General features: G+C 45.7%; 2 pseudogenes across 2 annotated transcripts; both read left to right on the forward strand.

Moving 5' to 3' along the window:
- The first annotated feature begins 5,372 nt into the window (after positions 1–5,372).
- LOC128580462 (heterogeneous nuclear ribonucleoprotein A1-like) lies at positions 5,373–9,637 on the forward strand (annotated as a pseudogene). Its single transcript, XR_008378680.1, has one exon. The product of XR_008378680.1 is annotated as a heterogeneous nuclear ribonucleoprotein A1-like (transcript).
- Positions 9,638–11,205: 1,568 nt separating this feature from the next.
- Positions 11,206–12,090, forward strand: LOC128580463 (39S ribosomal protein L15, mitochondrial-like; annotated as a pseudogene). The gene has a single exon (XR_008378681.1). The product of XR_008378681.1 is annotated as a 39S ribosomal protein L15, mitochondrial-like (transcript).
- The last annotated feature ends 7,653 nt before the right edge of the window (positions 12,091–19,743 follow it).

Below are 19,743 nucleotides of genomic sequence, written 5' to 3' on the forward strand. Positions count from 1 at the left end.
AAGCTGAGGCAAGTGGATCATTTGAGTCCAAGAGTTTGAGATTGCAGTCCTCTATTATGTCACTGACCTCTAGCTGAGGTGAGAGAGCAAGGCTATGTCTCAAAAAAAAAAAAAGGTTCAGCACCTGTACCTCAGCAGCTAGGGCGCCAGCCACGTACTTTGGAGCTGGCAGGTTCGAACCCAGCCTGGGCCTGCCAAACAATGACAACTACAACAGAAAAAAAATAGCCTGGTGTTGTGGTGGGCACCTGTAGTCCCAGCTACTTGGGAGGCTGAGGCAAGAGAATCACTTAAGCCCAGGAGTTGGAGGTTGCTGTGAGTTGTGATGCCATGGCACACTACTGAGGGTGACATAGTGAGACTGTCTCAAAATAAAGGCAACCTCAGGGCAATCTTGGAAGAGAGCCCCTTAATACTTTTTTCTTTTTGAGACAGTCTTACTCCATTGATTAGACTGGAGTGCTGGAGCATCAGCCTAGCCACAGCAACCTCAAACTCCTGGATTTAAGTGATCCTCCTGCCTTACCCTCCAAAGTAGCTGGGATTACAGGTGTACCCAGGCAATTTTTCTGTTTTTAGTAAAGATGTGGTCTCACTCTTGCTCAGGCTGGTCTCAAAATTCTGAGCTCAAGGAATCCTACCACCTTGGCTTCTTAAAGTGGTAGAATAACAGGCATAAGCCTCTGTGCCCAGCCTGAGAACCACTTTTCTATCAAAAATGTAAAAATTAGACTGGATGTGGTAGCTCTCACCTGTAATCCCACCACTCTGGGAAGCCAAGGCTGGAGGATTGCTTGAGCTCAGGAGTTGGAGATCAGCCTGAGAGACAGTGTGACCCTGTCCCTACTAGAACTAGAAACATTAGCTGGAAGTTGTGGTGCACCTGAAAAAACTAGCTGGAAGTTGTGGTGCCTGTAGTCCCAGCTACTTGGGAGGCTGATGGAGGAGGATCCCTTGAACCCAGGACTTCGAGCTTGCGGTAAACTAGGCTGATACCATGGCACTCTAGCTTGGGCAATAGAGTGAGATTGTATCTCAGAAAGAACAAACAAAAATCCTGTTTCTAAAAACAAAGAAAAAGGGGCGGCGCCTGTGGCTCAAGGGGTAGGGTGCCGGTCCCATATGTCGGAGGTGGTGGGTTCAAACCCAGCCCCGGCCAAAAATAAATAAATAAATAAATAAACAAAGTCTTATTCGCCTTTAAAAAAAAATAAAAACAAAGAAAAACCTCAGTGGTGTTTATGGAATTTTCAAGAATTCACTTATCCTGAGTGAGTCAGACTCCAGGAGCTCACAAATATGTGGGGATGTCAGCAATTCCCAGAAACTCTCCTGGCATGGCCCTGTCCTGAGTACCGCCAGCAGACACTCTTAACTCTGAATCAGGGCCTACAGTCCAATATGTTACAGTCCTTCAGTCCAAGAACATGAGCTTCATTCCACAAAGAACATGAGCTTCATTCCATCGTTTGTATGTCATGTACAAACGATGTCATGTACAAACTTGAGTTTTCTTTTTCTTTTTCTTTTTTTTTTGAGACGGAGTCTCAAGCATCAACCTCCAACTCTTGGGCTCAAATGATCCTCTTGCCTCAGTTTTTCTATTTTTTTTTTTTTGTAGAGACAGAGTCTCACTTTATGGCCCTCGGTAGAGTGCCGTGGCCTCACACAGCTCACAGCAACCTCCAACTCCTGGGCTTAAGCGATTCTCTTGCCTCAGCCTCCCGAGTAGCTGGGACTACAGGCGCCCGCCACAACGCCTGGCTATTTTTTGGTTGCAGTTTGGCCGGGGCAGGGTTTGAACCCGCCACCCTCGGTATATGGGGCCGGCGCCCCACCGACTGAGCCACAGGCGCCGCCCAGTTTTTCTATTTTTAGTAGAGACAGGGTCTCACTTTTGCTCTGGCTGGTCTCAAACTCGTGAGCTCAAGCTATCCACCTGCCTTGGCCTCCAAGAGTGCTAGGATTACAGGTATGAGCCACTGTGCCCGGCCACGTTAATTTTTCTCTTCTTTTTTTTTTTTGTTTTTGTTTTTAGCAGACTGGGGCTAGGTTCGAACCCACCAGCCCTGATGCGTGTAGCCGGCACCCTACCCACTGAGCTATGAGCCCTGCCAAGTTGATTTTTCTTTTTTTTTTTTTTTTTTGTAGAGACAGAGTCTCACTTTATGGCCCTCGGTAGAGTGCCGTGGCCTCACACAGCTCACAGCAACCTCCAACTCCTGGGCTTAAGCGATTCTCTTGCCTCAGCCTCCCGAGTAGCTGGGACTACAGGCGCCCGCCACAACGCCCGGCTATTTTTTTTTTGGTTGCAGTTTGGCCGGGGCCGGGTTTGAACCCACCACCCTCGGTATATGGGGCTGGCGCCCTATGGACTGAGCCACAGGCGCCGCCCCAAGTTGATTTTTCTTAATAGCCTTAACGGTGTATAAAAAACAGCAATTTCATTTAAAATCGACCAGAACCACCATTTGTGTATGAAGTTCCACCACAACCACTCCTGGCCACCCTAGGCTAAAAACATCTCTGGATTGCCTTCAGAGCTTGAGACACATTCTTCGAACATCCTCAGTGGGCAGTGGTATCATGACAGCTCACTGCAGCCTCAAACTCCTGGGATCAAGCAATCCTTCTGCTTCAGCATCCCGAGTACCTAAGACTACAGGTGCCCACTGCCATGCTTGGCCCTTAAAAGCACCAGATTTGACTAAGTGAAAAAGAAACAACTATTGAGGGTGGTGCCCATAGCTCAGTGGATAGGAGGCCAGCCACACACATCCAGGCGGGCGAGTTCAAACCCGGCCTGGGCCAGCTAAATCAACAATAACAACTGCAACAGCAACAACCAAAAAAAATAGCGGAGTGTTGTGGTGGGTACCTGTAGTCTCAGCTACTTGGGAGGCTGAGGCAAGAGAATTGCTTAAGCCCAAGAGTTTGAGGTTGCTGTGAGCTGTGACGCCACAGCACTCTACCCAAGGTGACAGCTTTAGACTCTGTCTCAAAAAAATAAAAGAAACAAACAACTATTGGAATCAGTGAAAAGGGCACAGAGGCTGGGCCAGAAATACCATCTATCTTTCAGCTGTGTTTCTCACTGGCCCAATGGGGACACCAAGGCCAAGAATAGGAAATAGCTGTATGGTTGTAGCTAGAAGTATAAATGTGGTTCAGTCTACATTACAAGGCAGAGGCCAACCCCCACCCATATGAATTTAAAAAGAAGTGGGTCACAACCTGTTCTTCCACGCTGGAATCCCTCAGTCAGATCCAGGAGGGAAAAAGGCATCAGAAAAAAATGATACTTGCAAGGTAGTTGTTAACTCAATCAAGTCACAAAGCCGATGTAGAGCAATAGCTAAAGTTTATATGGCACCTTGATGAAGGTGGGCTGAGACTCAACAGGCCTCAGCCCCAAAGAGTAAGAGTGCTTTTCTTCTAAACATTTTAGGTAGGGTACGAGGGGGAGAGTGTTAATTTGGTGTGCTAGTGACTATTGCCAGATCCAGTTCTAGCTGGTTTTCTGGTGAGACTGTTCTGTTCATTTAAGGTTTAGCCCCCCTGGAGCCATTGTGTTCTCTAGTTCCTCAATTTATTTTATTTATTTATTTATTTATTTAGAGACACAGTCTCAAGCTGTCACCCTGGGTAGAGTGCCATGGCATCACAGCTCATAGCAACATCAAACTCTTGGGCTTGAGCAATTCTCTTGCTTCAGCCTCCCAAGTGGCTGAGATTACAGGCACCTGCCACAATGCTCAGCTATTTTTGTTGTTATTGTTGTTGCAGTTGTCATTGTTGTTTTAGCTGGCCGGGACTAAAACAACCAGCCTCGGTGTATGTGACTGGCGCCCTACCCACTAAACTATGGGCACCACCTCATTTCTTTTCTTTTTATTTTTTTGAGACAGAGTCTCACTTGTCACCCTTGGTGGAGTGCCCTGGTGTCACAGCTCACAATAACCTCAAACTCTTGAGCTCAAGTGATTCTTTTGTTTCAGCCTCCTGAGTTGCTGGGACTACAGGCACCTGCCATATGTCTGGCTATTTTTAGAGACAGGGGTCTCGATCTTTTTCAAGCTGGTCTTAAACCTGTGAGCTCAGACAATCCACCCACCTAGGCCTCCCAGAGTGCTAGGATTACAGGCGTGAGCCTCCATGCTCAGCTAGCTCCTCATTTCTTTCCTTTTTTTTTTTTTTTTGGAGACAGTTTCACTATGTCACCTTGGGTAGAGTGGCATCACAGCTCACAGCAACCTCTAACTCTGGGCTTAAGCGATTCTCTTGCCTCAGCCTCCCAAATAGCTGAGACTACAGGTGCCCGCCACAACACCTGGCTATTTTTTTGTTGCAGTTGTTTAGCTGGCCCAGGCCGGGTTCAAACCCACCACTCTTGGTGTATGTGGCTGGTGCCATAACCACTGTGCTACAGGTGCCCAGCCTAACTAGTTCTTCATTTGTTCTTGCTGGGTCCCAGAAAGGAGTGATTTCAGCAGAGGTCACCTTCTGCTCATAATGGGGTGGTCTATGCTTGCTCTGTTTTTGGAGTTCCTCTAACCAACCTATTACTACTATGTGTAGAATGTGCTTAAAAATAATTGAGGTAGGCTGAGCAGGCGAGGTAACTCACACCTGTAATCCTAGCACTCCAGGAGGCCAAGGAGGGTGGATTGCTTGTTCAGGAGTTCAAGACCAGCACCAGCAAGATCGAGACCCTGTGTCTGCTAAAAATTGAAGAACTAGTTGGTCATTGTGGCAGGTGCCGGTAGTGAGCCAAGGAGTTTGAGGTTGCTGTGAGCTATGAGGAGAGAAATCGGGAGACTCTGTCTCAAAAAAATAATAATAGTAGTAGGGGCGGCGCCTGTGGCTCAGTGAGTAGGGTGCCAGCCCCATATGCCGAGGGTGGTGGGTTCAAACCCAGCCCCGGCCAAACTGCAACAACAACAACAACAACAACAACAACAATAATAATAATAAGGGGGCCAGGTGTGGTCACTCACGCCTGTAATCCCAGCACTCTCGGGGGCTAAGGCAGGTGGATCACCTGAGCTCAGGAGTTCAAGACCAGCTTGAACAAGAGGGAGACCCCATCTCTATTAAAATAGAAAAACTAGCCAGGCACAGTGGTGTGTGTGCCTGTAGTCCCTGCTACTCGGGAGGCTGAATCAAGAGGACTGCTTGAGCCCAAGGGTTGAGTCGCTGTGAGCTATGACACTACAGCACTTTACCCAGGGCAATAGAATGATTGAATCTACAGAATAGATTCTGTCTCAAAACAAACAAACAAACAAAAATATATATATATTTTTTTTTTTTTTTTAATTTTTGCTTTACATTCTAGGGCTATTAGGAGGAATTGGGATCCTGCCATAAACAAAGTCCATGGAAAGCTCGTGGCCACCTTTTTTTTTTCTATGATACAGAGTCCCACTTTGTCATCCGCAGTAGAGTGTCGTGGTATCACAGCTCACAGCAACTTCAAACTCTTGGGCTCAAGAGATTCTCTTGCCTCAGCCTCCTGAGTAGCTGGGACTACAAGTGTACACCACAATGCCCAGCTGTTTTTAGAGATGAGGTCTCGCTCTTGCTCAGGCTGGTCTCGAACCTGTGAGCTCAGGCAGTCCACCCACCTTGGCCTCCCAGAGTGCTAGGATTACAGGCGTGAGCCACCGAGTCTGGCCTCATGGCCACCTTTTGAGGTATGCCATGTGGTCCCATTTTGCAACTCAGGATATTAAAGCACACACAGGGGAAATATGTTATTAAGCCATGGGCTCATAGCTAATGCTTGTTGAACATGGAAGCCAATACTATGGCATCTGCCTTAGAGAAATTATAAAGGTTTATCTCCAATCAATGGACAAGGAGACGGGAGGCAACCCTCAATTCTGTCTCCTCAGTCTGTGTGATAGGTCAGGCGTTTGTGGCATTTCAAAGTAGTCCCAAATTAACACCAAAGTGTTAATAATTAGGTTATAGCTTTCTTCTATTGCATATACCTGGGCTTTAGGACTTATAGTTCTGGCTTTGTGCCATCGGTAACAACTTAAGCAATGGTTAATCAGTTTCAGCTAGTCCCACAGTTACATGTGGCTTGCTCAAAAAGTTATATCTTGGGGCAGGGCAATGGCTCACACCTGGAATTCTACCACTCAGAGAGGCTAAGGCGGGTGAATTGCTTGAGCTCAGGAGCTCAAGACCAGCCTGAGAAAAAGTGAGACCCCATGTCTACTAAAAGTAGAAAAACTAGCTCGCTGTTGTAGTGAGCACCTGTAGTCTCAGCTACTTGGGAGTCTGAGGTAAGAGGATCACTTAAGACCAAGAGTTTGAATTGCTGTGAGCTATGATGAATCCACTGCACCCAACCCAGGGCAAAGGAGTAAGACTCAGTCTCAAAAAAAAAAAAAAAAAGTTACATCCTGTACCAGATGCTCTCAATACCCTGGTCTGGTCATGCATGCCCTTGGCTGCCTACTGCTGCAGGTTCATGCTGGAATTGCCCACTGAAAGGTTAAAAACAATGGGGAACCACAATGAGATACCACTTTACTCTGTCACTAGGTTAGTAATAACAATGATAATGAAAGGAAAAGAAAAGTTGTCAAGGATGCAGAAAAACCGGAATAGTTGAACCTTTATACATTGCTGATAGGAATATGAAACTGTTATACCTTTGGGGAAATAGTCTGGCAGGTTCTCAAAAAGTTCAGCATAAAATTTCCACATGTGGGGCTGGTCCATGGGCAATGGTGTTTACAACTAATTGATCACAACCAGTTACAGATTCCTTTGTTCCTTCTCCACTCCCACTGCTTCACTTGACTAGTTAAAAAAAAAGAAAAAAATTTTTCACATGTCGGCGGCACCTGTGGCTCAATGAGTAGGGCGCCTGCTCCATATACCAAGGGTGGTGAGTTCGAACCCGGCCCCAGCCAAACTGCAACAAAAAAATAGCCGGGTGTTGTGGCAGGCGCCTGTAGTCCCAGCTACTTGGGAGGCTGAGGCAAGGGAATCGCCTAAGCCCAAGAGCTAGAGGTTGCTGTGAGCTGTGACACCATAGCACTCTACTGAGGGTGATGAAGTGAGACTCTGTCTCTAAAAAAAAAAAAATAGAATTGAAAACATGTTTACTCAAAAACTTGTACATGATGGGCTCAGTGGCTCATGTCTATAATCCTAGCACTCTGGTAGGCTGAGGTGGGCAGATTGCCTAAGCTCAGGAGTTCGAGACCAGCCTGAGCAAGAGTGACACCTCTGTCTCTACTAAAAATAGAAAAAATGAGGCCAAAGGATCACTTGAGCCCAGAAGTTTGAGGTTGCTATTAGCTATGATGCCACAGCACTCTACTGAAGGCAACAAAGTTAGACTCCGTCTCAAACAAACAAACAAACAAATAAATAATAAAACCTTGGGCTTGGCGCCCGTAGCACAGTGCTTACAGCGCCAGCCACATACACTGAGGCCTACGGGTTCAAAACTGGCCTGGATCAGCTAAACAACAATTACAACTGCAACAAAAAATAGCTGGGCATTGTGGTGGGTGCCTGTAGTCCCAGCTACTTGGGAGGCTGAGGCAAGAGAATCGCTTAAGTCCAAGAGTTTGAGGTTGCTGTGAGCTGGGACATCACAGCACTCTACCAAGGTCAACATACTGAGTCTCTGTCTCAAAAAAAACAAATAAATAAAATGGCTTGGCACCTGTAGCTCAAGCAGCTAAGGTGCCAGCCACGTAGACCAGAGCTGGCGGGTTTGAATCCAGCCCGGGCCTGCCAAACGACGATGACAACTACAACCAAAACAAAACAGCCAGGCATTGTGGCAGGTGCCTGTAGTCCCAGCTACTTGGGAGGCTGAGGCAAGAGAATCACTTAAGCCCAGAAGTTGGAGGTTACTGTGAGCTGTGATGCCATAGTACTCTACCCACGGTTACAGCTTGAGGCTCTGTCTCAAAAAATAATAATAATAAATGAATAAAAAGTAAAAATAGGTGGCGCCTGTGGCTCAGCGGGTAGGGCGCCGGCCCCATATGCCGAGGGTGGTGGGTTCAAACCCAGCCCTGGCCAAAACTGCAACAAAAAAATAGCAGGGTGCTATGGCGGGTGCCTGTAGTCCCAGCTGCTCTGGAGGCTGAGGCAAGAGAATCGCCTAAGCCCAGGAGTTGGAGGTTGCTGCGAGCTGTGCGACGCCACGGCACTCTACTGAGGGCGATAAAGTGAGACTCTGTTTCTACCAAAAAAAAAAAGTAAAAATAGCCAGGCATGTGGCGGGCACCTGTAGTTCCAGCTACTAGGGAGGTTGAGGCAAGAGGAGGAAACATTGTTAAAGTCTCTCTTCCCACTGCCATCATGTCTAAGTCAGAGTCTCCTAAGGAGCCCGAACAGCTGCGGAAGCTCTTCATTGGAGGGTTGAGCTTTGAAACGACTGATGAGAACCTGAGGAGCCATTTTGAGCAATGGGGAACGCTCCCAGACTGCGTGGTAATGAGAGATCCAAACACCAATCGCTCCAGGGGCTTCGGGTTTGTCACATACACCACCATGGAGGAGGTGGATGCAGCAGTGAATGCAAGGCCACACAAAGTGGATGGAAGAGTTGTGGAACCAAAGAGAGCTGTTTCCAGAGAAGATTCTCAAAGACCTGGTGCTCACTTAACTGTGAAAAAGATCTTTCTGGATGGCATTAAAGAAGATACTGAAGAACATCACTTAAGAGAGTTTTTTGAACAGTATGGGAAAATTGAAGTAATTGAAATCATGACTGACCGAGGCAGTGGCAAGAAGAGGGGCTTTGCTTTTGTTACGTTTGATGACCATGATTCTGTGGATAAGATTGTCATTCAGAAATACCATACTGTGAATGGCCACAACTGTGAAGTAAGGAAAGCCCTGTCAAAGCAAGAGATGGCTGGTGCTTCGTCCAGCCAAAGAGGTCGAAGTGGTTCTGGAAACTTTGGGGGGTTGTGGAGGTGGTTTTGGTGGAAATGACAACTTTGGCCATGGAGGAAACTTCAGTGGTCATGGTGACTTTGGTGGCAGCTGTGGTGGTGGTGGATATGGTGGCAGTGGGGATGGCTACAATGGATTTGGTAATGATGGAAGCAATTTTGGAGGTGGTGGAAGTTACAATGATTTTGGCAATTACAACAATCAGTCATCAAATTTTGGACCCATGAAGGGAGGAAATTTTGGAGGCAGAAGCTCTGACCCTTATGGTGGTGGCGGCCAATACTTTGCCAAACCACGAAACCAAGGTGGCTATGGTGGTTTCAGTAGCAGCAGTAGCTATGGCAGTGGCAGAAGGTTTTAATTATTCCCAGGAAACAAAGCTTAGCAGGAGAGGAGAGCCAGAGAAGTGACAGGGAAGCTATAGGTTACAACAGATTTGTGAACTCAGCCAAGCACAGTGGTGGCAGGGCCTAGCTGCTACAAAGAAGACATGTTTTAGACAATACTCATATGTATGGGCAAAAAACTCGAGGACTGTATTTGTGACTAATTGTATAACAGGTTATTTTAGTTTCTGTTCTGTGGAAAGTGTAAAGCATTCCAACAAAGGGTTTTAATGTAGATTTTTTTTTTGCACCCATGCTGTTGATTGCTAAATGTAATAGTCTGATCATGATGCTGAATAAATGTGTCTTTAAAAAAAAAAAAGAGGATCACTTGAGCCTGAGAGTTTGAGGTTGCTATGAGCTATGATGCTACAGCACTCAACCCCAGGTTGACTGAGACTGTTTCATAAAAAATTTAGAAATAGAATGAACAAACATCATTATTTTAGTCTTCCCTAAGACAGTGGCAACCTCTGGATTTGTTTGAAATCAAAGTTTGAGAAATGGAAGACTGGCAACAACAACAACAAAAAATATTAGAAATAGCCAAAAAATGGACAAAACCCAAATCCCCAACAGTAGATTTTTTTTTTTTTGTAGAGACAGAGTCTCACTTTATTGCCCTTGGTAGAGTGCTATGCCATCACAGCTCACAGCAACTTCCAGCACCTGGGCTTAGGTGATTCTCTTGCCTCAGCCTTCCCAGTAGCTGGGACCACAGGTGCCTGCCACAACGCCCGGCTATTTTTTGTTGCAGTTTGGCCGGGGCCGAGTTTGAACCCACCACCCTCGGTATATGGGGTCGGCGCCCTACTCATTGAGCCACAGGTGCCGCCCCCAACAGTAGATTTAATGGAAAAACAAAACATGGCTGGGCACGGTGCCTCATGCCTATAATCCTAGCACTCTGGGAGGCCGAGGCAGATGGATTGCCTGAGCTCAGGACTTCGAGACCAGCTTTCAAAAGAATAAGACCCTGTCTCTAAAAAAATAGCCTGGCATTGTGACGGGTGCCTATAGTCCCAGCTACTTGGAAGGCTGAGGCAAGAGAATCTCTTAAGCCCAAGAATTTGAGGTTGCTGTGAGCTATGATGCCATTGCCCTCTACTGAGGGCAACAAAGTGGAACTGTCTCAAAAAAAAAAAATGTGTGGCACCTGTGGCTCAAAGGAGTAGAACACCAGCCCCATATACCAGAGGTGGCGAGTTCAAACCCAGCCCCAGCTAAAAATTGCAAAAAAAAAAAGAAAAACAAAACATGTTATATCAATATAATGTAATATTATTTAGCCTTAAAGAAGAAATGAAGTATATCCCCATAAATAGTTAATATACTGGCTCAGCACCTGTGGCTCAAATGGCTAAGGCACCAGTCACGTACACCTGAGCTGGCAAGTTGGAATCCAGCCCAGGCCTGCCAAAATAGCTACTAAAAAATAGCCAGGCCCGGCTCAGTGCCTTGTGGCTCAAGCAGCTAAGGTGCCAGCCACATACACCTGAGCTGGCAGGTTCGAATCCAGCCCTGGCCCGCCAAAGAACAATGACAGCTGCAACCAAAAAATAGCTGAGCATTGTGGCAGGCATCTGTAGTCCCAGCTACTTGGGAGGCAGAGGCAGGAGACTCACTTGAGCCCAGGAGTTGGAGGTTGCTGTGAGCTGTGATGCCACAGCACTCTACCCAGGGTGACAGCTTGAGGCTCTGTCTCAAAAAAAAAGTTAATATACTAAATTTTATTATATATGTATTTTACCACAATTAAAAAATAAAACATGCAAACAAATTTAAATCAGAGATTTAAACAGATATCGTATGCCAGTGTTCATCATAGCAATATTCATAATAGCCAAAAGGGGAAAAATTGTTGGCTCTGCGGGTCATGGCAGGTCTGGTACACGGCAGTGGGGCCAGGGCTATGGATCTGCTGTGGGCCCTGCCTCGTGTAATCCTGGCCAATTTGAAGCCAAATCCCGGCTCCAGGAAACCGAAGAGATGACCAAGAGGTCAGAGAAGAGGTAGAAAGTTGGCAGAGGCCATAAAGGAGAAAGGCAGAGAGGAACCCGGCCCCACCTGGCTTTGAGGGAGGCCAGACTCCATTTTACATCTGAATACCAAAGTATAGGTTTAATGAAGGACATAGCTTCAGATGCCAGTATCAGCCTCTGACTCTCAACAGACTGCAGTATCTTATTGACTTGGGTCGAGTTGATCCTACTCAACCTATTGACTTAACCCAGCTTGTCAATGGGAGAGGTATGACCACTCAGCCTCTTAAAAGGGATTATGGTGTCCAGCTGATGGAGGAAGGTGCTGACACCTTTAAGACAAAAGTTAATATTGAAGTACAGTTGGCTTCAGAACTAGCTATTGCTGCAATTGAAAAAAAAGGTGGTGTTGTTACTACAGCCTTCTATGATCCCAGGAGTCTGGAAATTCTATGCAAACCTATTCCATTCTTTCTTCGTGGACAGCCTATTCCAAAACGAATGCTTCCACCTGAAGCGCTGGTACCCTATTACACTGATGCAAAGAATCGTGGTTACCTGGAAAACCCTGCCAAATTTCCTGAAGCAAGGCTTGAACTTGCTAAGAAGTATGGTTATATTTTACCTGACATCACTAAAGATGAACTCTTCAAGATGCTCAATGCTCGAAAGGATGCAAAGCAGATTTTCTTTGGTCTTGCTCCAGGATGGTGAACATGGCAGATAAGAAAATACTAAAACCCACAGATGAGAATCTCATCAAGTATTACAGCTCCTGAGTCCCCTCCTTAGAAAGCAGAGGTGTTAAAAAGTGTCAGAAAAGGGCAGTGCCTGTGGCTTAAGGAGTAGGGCGCCGGTCCCATATGCTGGAGGTGGCAGGTTCAAACCTAGCCCCGGCCAAAAACCACAAAAAAAAAAAAAAAAAAAGTGCCAGAAAAGCAACTCAAAGATACATATTTCTCATTGGATTTTCCTAATGTGTAATTCTCCAGACATTGATGTTAATTTTCAGTGTAATCCTTTTTCTTTTTCATTTTCTTTTTTTTTTTTTATAGAGACAGTCTCACTTTACCGCCCTCTGTAGAGTGCCATGATGTCACACGGCTCACAGCAGCAACCTCCAGCTTTGGGGCTTACGCGATTCTCTTGCCTCAGCCTCCCGAGCAGCTGGGACTACAGGCACCCGCCACAACGCCTGGCTATTTTTTGGTTGCAGTTTGGCTGAGGCTGGGTTTGAACCCACTACCCTTGGTATATGGGGCCGGCGCCCTACTCACTGAGCCACAGGCGCCACCTTCTTTTTCTTTTTCTTTTTTTTTTTTTTTTTGCAGTTTTTGGCTGGGGCTGGGTTTGAACCCACCTCCAGTATGTGGGGTTGGCGCCCTACTCCTTTGAGCCACAGGAGCCGCCCTACCTTCTTTTTCATTTTCATTTAAAATTAAAATAAAACTTTAGGAAGCAAAAAAAAAAAACTTTAGGAAGCACAATAGCCAAAAGGTAGAAACATCCCAAATGTCCATCATTAGATAAATGGATAAACAAAATGAGGTGTATCCACACAATGACATACTGACACATGACACAATATAGATGACCCTGGAAAATAATATCCTCAATGAACAAAGCCAGACACAAAATGACACTTACTGTATAATTCCATTCTTGTGAAAGATCCAGAATAGGCCAATCTATACAGACAGTAGATTAGTGGATACAAAATGGTAACAGAGGGGATTGAAAGATACTGTATCAAGTTTCTTCTAAGGGTGACAGAAATATTCCAGACTTAGTGATAATGGTTGTATAACCTTGTGAATATACTAAAAACTTTAAAAAAGGCAAAAATATTCAATTTGATGTTATATGACTTTATTCCAATTAAAGTGTGGCAGGCACTAGCAGAGAGAGGGAAGGAGGGAGGAGGTGGGGGAAGGGAAGAGCAGAGAGAGAGAGAAGGAGGGAGGAGAGTGGGTGTGTCACAGTGTGTGACACACCTTTTGGGGGCAACACAGAATTATAAGAGGGATCTTACCTAACAAATGCAATCAATGTAAACTGGTTTTTTGTACCCTCAATGAATCCCCCCCCAAGGAAAAACAAGTGGCAGGCTCAGCGCCCTCCAAAAAAACAAATGGCAGGCTCAGCACCGGTATCTCAATGGTTAGAGTGCTGGCCACATACACTGGGGCTGGCAGGTTCAAAGCCAGCTGGGCCTGCTAAGCAACAATGACAACTGCAACAAAAAAATAGCCAGGCATTGTGGCAGGTGCCTGTAGTCCCAGCTACTTGGGAGGCTGAGGCAAGAGAATCGTTTGAGCCCAAGAGTTTGAGGTTGCTGTGAGCTGTGATGTCACAGCACTCTACTGAGGGCAACATAGTAATACTTTGTCTCAAAAAAAAATAATAATAAAATCCTTGCCTGAGCCAGATCAAAATGGGTGAGGAGTGGGATAAAAACAAGACTGCTTTTCCCTTCAGTGATAAATTAGGCCAACCGAATGATAAACTTCGAAGCACAATTGATGACACCATCAGTAAGTTCCAGAGGAAAGGTAGAGAAGACTCTCCAGAAAGATGCAGCAACAGTGATGAGGAAAAGGAAAGAAGAGGCAGATCTCCCAAAGGTGATTCAAAGATGAAGAGGAGGCTATGACGACAAAGCATGTTCCTATCACACAGGCCACAGAGACTACCACAACCAGACACAAGCGTACAGCAAATCCTTCTAAGCACATTACACAGGGACAAAAGTCCAGATCAGAATCCTTCAATCCATACACCTCAGTCTTCAGAGCACATTACACAGGGACAAAAGTCCAGATCAGAATCCTTCAATCCATACACCTCAGTCTTCAGAGCACATTACACAGGGACAAAAGTCCAGATCAGAATCCTTCAATCCATACACCTCAGTCTTCACTTAAGTCTTCAGTGCCTAGCAGCAAGTCATCTGGTGACCTTGTAGATCTGTTTGACACCAATCAACAGGAGGATCAGCTCATTTATTCGGGGGATTTGCTGACTTTGGTTCAGCTGCTGCATCAAGCAATAATTTCCCTTCCTAAGTGACAGCAACAAGTGGGAATGGAGACTTAGGTGACTGGAATACCTCCAACTAAGTCCCATCAGGCCCTGTTGCTTCCAGTAGCAAGCTCTTTGGCAGTGCCTCACAGCCAGCTCTAGAACTTGTTCGTAGCTCACAACCAGTTTTAGGCCCATCTGCAGCTGCCTGAAATTCTTCAGACCTATTTGATCTTTTTTTTTTTTTTTTTTTTTTTGTAGAGACAGAGTCTCACTTTATGGCCCTCGGTAGAGTGCTATGGCCTCACACAGCTCACAGCAACCTCCAACTCCTGGGCTTAAGCGATTCTCTTGCCTCAGCCTCCCAAGCAGCTGGGACTACAGGTGCCCGCCACAACACCCGGCTATTTTTTGGTTGCAGTTTGGCCGGGGCAGGGTTTGAACCCACCACCCTCGGTATATGGGGCCGGCGCCCTACCGACTGAGCCACAGGCGCCGCCCAGACCTATTTGATCTTATGGGCTCATCCCAGGCAAAGTATGACATCTTCCTAGAGTATGAATTTCTCTATGATGAGCACTAATGCCGTAGGGCTTGGTTTGCCCTTGTCAAGATCACAACCTTTGCAAAATGTTACCACAGTGCTGCAAAAGCCTAATCCTCTCTAATCAGAATACAGATATGGTCCAAAAACCAGTCAGCAAAACCCTGCCCTCTACTTGGTTGGACCCCAGTGTAAACATCAGCCTAGACAACTTACTACCTGGTATGCAGCCTTCCAAACCCTAGTAGCCATTGCTCAATACAATGATTCAGCAATAGAATATGCAACAGCTGGCTCGGTGCCCGTTGCTCAGTGGTTAGGGCACCAGCCACATACACCCAGGCTGGTGTGTTCGAACCCAGCCTAGGCCTGCTAAAGAATGACAACTACAACAAAAAAGTAGCTGGGTGTTGTGGCAGCCGCCTGTAGTCGCAGCTACTTGGGAGGCTGAGGCAAGAGAATCGCTTAAGCCCAAGAGTTTGAGGTTGCTGTGAACTGTGACACCATGGCACTCTACTGAGGGCAACATAGTGACACTCTGTCTCAAAATAAATAAATAAATAAATAAATATATATATATATATATATATATATATATATATATATGAGCAGCACCTGTGGCTCAGTGAGTAGGGCGCCAGCCCCATATACTGAGGATGGTGGGTTCGAACCTGGCCCCGGCCAAACTGCAACAAAAAAATAGCCAGGCATTGTGACGGATGCCTGTAGTCCCAGCTACTCGGGAGGCTGAGGCAAGAGAATTGCCTAAGCCCAGGAGTTGCAGGTTGCTGTGAGCTATGACTCTACTGAGGGGGATAAAGTGAGATTCTGTCTCTTAAAAAAAAAATGCATCAGCCTATGAATGTGGTAACTCAAAGTTTTGGCACCGTGAACATCAGTTCTCCATCGAACATGCTTCCTGTCTGGCCCCAAACTAATACTTTGATGGGAAGACCCAGGCCTGTGAGCATGCCCAATGTGATGACTGGCACCATGGGAATGGCCCCTCTTAGAAATACTCTGATGATGAACTAGAGCATGATGGGCATGAACACGAACATAGGGATATCAGCTGCTGGGATGGGCATGATAGGCACGATGGAAACGGGCATGCCCAACATAACCATGGATTCTGGAACTGTGCAACCCAAGCAAGATGCCTTTGCAAATTTTGCCAACTTTAGCAAATAAGAGATTATAAAGAAGCAGATTGAATGAAGAATTTTTTGTGTGCAGATAGGTGATATTGGGATGAAAAATGCTAATCAACTCCCCTTTCTTTTATCGGTTAACTAAAATAAACCTACATAAAGAACCAAAAAGGCTGTTTTACAAAAAATGAAAATTTCAGAAGGCCAGGCAAGAGTGCTTTAAGATGAGGCAGTCAGCGCCTGTAGTCCCAGCTACTCGGGAGGCTGAGGCAGGAGAATCGCCTAGGCCCAGGAGTTGGAGGTTGCTGTGAGCTGTGTGATGCCACGGCACTCTACCGAGGGCGATAAAGTGAAACTCTGTCTCTACAAAAAAAAAAAAAAGATGAAGCAGTCAGAATCATTTTTTCCAGTGAGGATAGACCCTGATGAGGTGGTGAGATTATTCAAAGCCTTTATAAATTGAAGAACCTATTTAAGACCATAATTTGTGGGAAGACTGAAATGGGCTGGATAAATGTGTTTGAATCTCTAATTTTGTACTTTCTTTTCCTGAGGAACTTGATTTTTTTTTTTTTTTTTTTGTAGAGACAGAGTCTCACTTTATGGCCCTCGGTAGAGTGCCGTGGCCTCACACAGCTCACAGCAACCTCCAACTCCTGGGGCTTAAGCGATTCTCTTGCCTCAGCCTCCCGAGTAGCTGGGACTACAGGCGCCCGCCACAACACCCGGCTATTTTTTGTTGCAGTTTGGCCGGGGCCGGGCTTGAACCCGCCACCCTTGGTATATGGGGCCGGTGCCTTACCGACTGAGCCACAGGCGCCACCCGGAACTTGATTTTTTTTGTCCCTGAATTGCCCTGTCATAATTGGTTCTGTTCCTTTTACTACCACTCTTGAGTCCATAAATGAAATCATTAAAGTTGGATGATCAGTTTTTTATAAAAATATATATTTTTATCCAAAAAAGGCATACATATGTGATTATGGCTAAATCAAAGGTAACTGGAATGTATATACTTTTGCTAATGTTCCAGCAACACTGCTATTGCAACTATCCAAATTTTTATTGTAACTAAAGTTCTTTATTTTTTATTTTAGACACAGAGTTTCACTTTGTCGCCCTCGGTAGAATGCTGTGACATCACAGCTCACAGCAACCTCCAGCTCTTGGGTTTAGGCGAATCTCTTGCCTCAGCCTCCCGAGTAGCTGGGACCACAGGTGCCTGCCACAACACCTGGCTATTTTTTTGTTGCAGTTTGGCCGGGGCCAGGTTCAAACCCACCACCCTAGTATATGGGGCCAGTCCCCTACCCACTGAGCCACAAGCGCCACTGTAACAAAAGTTCTTTAAACACTTGGTCATAGCTATTGGACTATCCCTGTGTCTTCTGCTATAGTTATCCTGTGCACAACTAGAAAAAAAACTTTTTCAGGACTGCTCTATGGTTTCCTTTAAAAGAGAAAAAGCCTCTAGTGTTTTTGTTTCCTTCCGTGTCTGTCCCTATAGCCATCATTCAAGTTAGGGACAGTCAAAAGAGAAAAATAATAATTTATTTATTTATTTTTATTTTTTTTGAGACAGTCTCACTTTGTCACCCTTGGTACAGTGCCGTGGTGTCATAGCTTACAGCAACCTCAAACTCCTACGCTCAAGCAATCCTCTTGCCTCAGCCTCCTGAGTAGCTGGGTCTACAGGCACCTGTCACAACAGCCGGCTATTTTTTTTATTTTTATTTTTATTTTTAGAGACAGAGTCTCGCTTTACCGCCCTCAGTACAGTGCCGTGGCGTCACACAGCTCACAGCAACCTCCAACTCCTGGGCTTAGGTGATTCTCTTGCCTCAGGCTCCTGAGTAGCTGGGACTACAGGTGCCCGCCACAACGCCCGGCTATTTTTTATTGCAGTTTGGCCGGGGCCAGGTTCAAACCCACTACCCTCGGTATATGGAGCTGGCGCACTACCCACTGAGACACAGGCGCTGCCCGGGCTGGCTATTTTATTATTATTATTATTATTTTTTTTTTTTTTGCAGTTTTTGGCCGGGGCTGGGTTTGAACCTGCCACCTCCGGCACATGAGGCCAGCGCCCTACCCCTTTGAGCCACAGGCTACGACGCCCCAGGCTGGCTATTTTTAGAGACACGGTCTCTCTGTGGCTCAGGCTGGTCTCAAACCTGTGAGCTCAGGCAATCCAGCTGCCTCAGCCTCCCAAGTGCTAGGATTACAGGCATGAGCCACCGTGCTCGGCCCAGAAAAATATTTATTTTATTATTATTTTCTGTTTGGTATCTAAAGAAACAAAAATCCATTAAAACTTTAAGTTAAATGCAAATGTTAGAACTCAATGTTTGCTTTTAGATTTTAAACTGTTTTGGTTTTGAGTGTATATAATATGGCATTAGCAGTATGGTTCCAATAGAGAGGAGTTAAATATATATTATTAAAGGAGACCTGTAGCAGTCAAAGATTTCATTGATTTGGCTCGGCACCTGTGGCTCAAGGGGCTAAGGTGCCAGCCACATACACCTGAGCTGGTGGGTTCGAATCCAGCCCAGGCCTGCCAAACAACAATGACGGCTGCAACCAAAAAATAGCTGAGCTTTGTGGCGGGTGCCTGTAGTCCCAGCTACTTGGGAGGCAGAGGCAGGAGAATCGCCTGAGCCCAGGAGTTTGAGGTTACCGTGAGCTGTGATGTCACGGTACTCTACCCAGGGCGACAGCTTGAGGCTATCTCAAAAAAAAAAAAAAAGATTTTATTGATTTAATGACAAATAAAGGAAATTAATTAAAATGTTTTTGTTTTTCTGCTGCAATCCTTCATTAAGCTCACATGAAAATCATGATTCTAGAGTTTGGAATGCAAAATTAATTGCTTCACCCTCAAGCTGGGAATATTTTTCAAAATAAATACTATAATATAGATATCAAATTATCACTTCCCCACTTTATGTTGAAAATTTTTTTATTAAATTGGTAAAACTTTATTTCCATTGTATTCATAATGTTCCGTTATATATAACATTAAAGTGTTCATTAAAATAAAAAAAACAGAAAAACTGAAGCAAGAGGATGGCTTGAGCCCAAGAGTTTAAGGTTACTGTGAACCATGGCACCATGGCACTCTACCCAGGGTGACAGAGTGAGACTCTGTCTCAAAAAAATTAATAAATAGGCTGGGTGAGGTGGCTCATGCCTGTAATCCTAGCACTCTGGAAGGCTGAGGCGGGTGGATTGCCTGAGCTCACAGGTTCAAGACCAGGCTAAGCCAGAGCGAGACCCCATCTCTAAGAAAACAAAAAATATTCAGTTGTTGTGGTGGGTGCCGGTGGTCCCAGCTACTCAGGAGGCTGAGGCAAGAGAGTTGCTTGAGCCCAGGAGTTTGAAGTTGCTATGAGCTATGACTCCAAGGCACTCTACCGAGGGCGATGGAATGAGACTCTGTCTTAAATAAATACATAAATAAAACAGCTGGCAAGTAATGGAGACTGGATTGGAACCCCAGTCTGGGCAGAGTTCATGCTCCTAACCCTGACTTCCAAGGGCTCCTAGATGAAATGCTCTGGGGCCTTTTGGCAGAAGTGATGGGAAAGGAATTCAGGCTGGAAGAACTGCATGTGCAAAATGCTCAGAGACATGAAAAGTTCATTCCGTCGGCGCCTGTGACTCAGTGAGTAGGGCGCCGGCCCCATATGCCAAGGGTGGCGGGTTCAAACCCA

The sequence above is a fragment of the Nycticebus coucang genome, chromosome 3 (genome assembly GCF_027406575.1).
Source record: "Nycticebus coucang isolate mNycCou1 chromosome 3, mNycCou1.pri, whole genome shotgun sequence".
Lineage (NCBI taxonomy): Eukaryota > Metazoa > Chordata > Mammalia > Primates > Lorisidae > Nycticebus > Nycticebus coucang.